At 40.1% G+C, this 3,596-nt stretch overlaps 1 long non-coding RNA gene across 1 annotated transcript; it reads right to left on the reverse strand.

Annotated features, from left to right (window-relative positions):
- Positions 1 to 354: 354 nt before the first annotated feature.
- Positions 355 to 3,250, reverse strand: LOC122047995. Its single transcript, XR_006130703.1, has 2 exons — positions 3,183 to 3,250; positions 355 to 469 (listed from the first exon to the last, which is right to left on the reverse strand). It is a non-coding gene; the product is annotated as an uncharacterized LOC122047995 (long non-coding RNA).
- Between the last annotated feature and the right edge of the window lie 346 nt (positions 3,251 to 3,596).

A 3,596-nucleotide genomic window follows, 5' to 3' on the forward strand; every position in this document is an offset into this window, starting at 1 on the left:
GTTTGCCGAGGCCTGAGGCTGTATTCCATCTTAAGTTGGATTGAAAATGTCCTAATCTATTAAGATGACGAATCGTTCCACATCACTACCAAATGTCTGGCCTGTTATGGATGAGCCCACCCGCTATGGGATGGCCCATTTGATCGCTCTAGACATGATTAAGTGCCCTCTCATATAAAAAAACAAACAAAAAAAAAACTCAAGATGCTACGAACTCCAAGGAAGCGACACACTCATAAGGATCTTAAGCTCACAACCTAGATGGAAAAAATAAAAGAACTCGATGTAGACAATGAAAGAGTTTGGGGGGAGACAATAGAACTGTTGAAATTGGTAAGTATTTTGGTAGAGCTCTTGAGGAGAAATAGATAGTTTTTCTTGATGCTTAAACTTTTGATTACAAAGCCTTTATATAGACTTGAAAGAAACTTAGGGGGCAAGTAACCTAGCAACTTAGGGGGCAAGTAACCTTAGAAACTTAGGGGGCAAGTAACCTTAGTGATGAGTAAACTTAAGTGATAACACATTAACTTTAACACTCCCCCTTAATGTGTTGTCGGATTCCAAGTTTGGCTCGGAGCTGTTGAAATCTTTCTCTCGGAAGTGCTTTTGTGAAGATGTCAGATAATTGCTCCTCAGATCGACAGAACTCAAGTTGAATTTCTTTATCTTCAATTGCCTGTCGAATGAAATGATGCTTGAGTGCTATATGTCGAGTTCGGTTGTGGTGAACTGGGTTCTTAGCCATAGCGATTGCAGATTTGTTGTCGCAGTGTAGCACGGTTCCTTCAATCTGATGGTGACCGAGATCAGCCAAGATTTTTCGAAGCCAAATTGCTTGTGAAGTGGCTACTGATGCTGAGATGTACTCGGCTTCCGCAGACGATTGTGCAACACTTTGTTGTTTCTTGGATACCCATGAGAATATTGCTGAACCAAAGGAGAAACAGTACCCCGAAGTGCTTTTCATGTCATCTAAGGATCCACCAAGATCACTGTCACAATATCCGACAAGATTAAGTGCGTGATTCTTCTGAAAGCTTAGACCGAGGTCAGTTGTCCCTTGAACATATCGTAAGACCCGCTTTGCTGCACCGAGATGAAAATGGCTCGGACTCTGCATAAATCTTGAAAGTAGACTTGCAACATACATGAGATCAGGTCTAGTTGCTGTGAGATATAACAAATTACCAATGAGGCTACGGTAATAAGTGACATCCGCTGCTTTTCCTCCATCTTCCTTTTTCAATTTCTCCCCCATAATGAGTGGTGTAGAGACAGGATTGCATCCCAGCATGTTGAATTTCTTCAGAATCTTTTCTGCATATATCTTTTGGCAGATAAAGATTGTCTCTTCTTCTTGGTAGATCTCCATGCCCAAGAAATGTCGAAGTAGACCCATATCGCTCATTTCATACTTTTGAGTCATGTCATCTTTGAACTCTTCGATCATCTTCTCGTTGCTTCCAGTGAAAATTAGGTCATCAACATAAAGAGTGACTATAAGAACATCATTACCTTGCTGCTTGACATACAAAGTTGGTTCACTCTTGCTCTTTTCGAATTTTGTTCGGTTGAAATAGTTGTCGATCTCACTGTACCAAGCGCGAGGAGATTGTTTAAGTCCATATAGCGCTTTCTTAAGTTTGTAGACTTTCTCTTCTTTTCCTTTGAGGATGAAACCCTGAGGTTGATCTACATACACTTCTTCCTTCAATTCACCATTGAGAAATGCTGACTTGACATCAAGCTGATAAAGTTTCCACCCTTTGCTGGCGGCGAATGCAATTATAGCTCGGATTGTGTCTAGCCGAGCTACTGGGGCAAACGTCTCCCCGTAGTCAATTCCAGGCTGTTGAGAATATCCTTTGGCCACTAGTCTTGCTTTGTGTTTTTGAATGGATCCGTCTGGGTTGTGCTTGACTTTGTAGATCCATTTAACACCTATGACTTCTTTATCTGTCGGTTTATCAACAAGCTCCCATGTCTGATTTTTTTCAATCACACGAACTTCCTCCTCCATCGCTTTTTTCCATGGTTCTTCTTTGATTGCTTCAGCAAAGTTCTCAGGCTCAATTGAGCAATAATTGCATGTAGCATATATATCGCTCAATGATCTGTACCTTTTTGGAGTTGCGCTTGGGGATGAGGAGTTTGATGAAGTTGGATCAGTTGAGCTTTCTTCGTTGGGTTGAGATGAGCTTGAATCTGGTGTGACATACATAGAATGTTCCATGTGTCTCCTCAGCTGTTTGATTTTCTCCAACCTGATTTGCCTGATAAGTGTTCCTATTTCGGCAATCTTTGGCGAGGTGACCAAATCGATTGCATATTTTGCATCTCGATTGACCTTTGAACCAACAGTCCTTCTCGGAGTGATTTGGCTTATTGCAATTGCTGCAATTCGATGAGTTGTCTTTTCCTTTTCCTTTTGAGATACGTCCACCTCGTCCTCTTGATTTCCATCCAAATCGTGATTGGCCTTCTCGTTCGTTGTTACCAATTTTGAGCTTTGATTGGAATGCACCCTCTATTGGCTTCTCAGAATGTCTGGACAATCTTTGCTCGAACGATTTTAGGGACGCCATCACTTCTTGAACGGTGAGTGTTGTTAGGTCCTTTGTTTCTTTCTCCTGCATCTTGGCATTTTCGAAATCCTTGAGTAGTGATTGGAGCTTAATCGCTCTTACTTTCACATCTCCTTGAAATTCGCTCTGCAAGATCTCCCACGCATCTTTAGCCGTGTTGGCTCGCATGATTCTGGGAAATATAGCCTTAGTGACTGCTCTTTGAAGGATTGAGAGAGCACTTGCGTCAGCTTGTCGAGACTTCTCTAATTTCTTCAGACCGGCCTCATTGAGGGCAGTGGCTTCCTCGGGCTCTTGTACTCCATTCTCCACAATCTCCCATTGGTTAAGAGATCGAAAGATGGTCTTCATCTTCACGTACCAGAAATCATAGTCTTCGCCATTAAACTCTGGAATGAGATGGTTGATGTTTGTTAAACTCGAGCTGGCCATGGATTTGGATTGGTAGAACCTGGACGCTCTGATACCAACTGTTGAAATTGGTAAGTATTTTGGTAGAGCTCTTGAGGAGAAATAGATAGTTTTTCTTGATGCTTAAACTTTTGATTACAAAGCCTTTATATAGACTTGAAAGAAACTTAGGGGGCAAGTAACCTTAGAAACTTAGGGGGCAAGTAACCTTAGTGATGAGTAAACTTAAGTGATAACACATTAACTTTAACAAGAAGAGCTCGACTAAAAGGATGAAAAAACTCAATGCAACATGGAGAACGGAAGAAAATTCTATTTTAAAACAATCAAAATCAGTAAAAAAAATCCATTACTTGATTCGAAATTCTTCCTCTTCGTAATATTAGTTAAAAAGTGAAAAATAATATAAGCGGCTTGTTTTGAAAAAATTATTATAAATCTCCAATTCATAAAGTTTTAAGAGTTGAAATTTTTATGATCAGATGTAAAAATTTGAATACAAAAAACGAATCCAAAGAATTTGAATCTAAGATTCAAATTTTATAACCTCTTGCAACACAAACATTGTTCAACTTGACATGCAATAACCATTTCCAA

Source organism: Zingiber officinale, chromosome 2B (assembly GCF_018446385.1).
Source record: "Zingiber officinale cultivar Zhangliang chromosome 2B, Zo_v1.1, whole genome shotgun sequence".
Taxonomy (NCBI): Eukaryota; Viridiplantae; Streptophyta; class Magnoliopsida; order Zingiberales; family Zingiberaceae; genus Zingiber; species Zingiber officinale.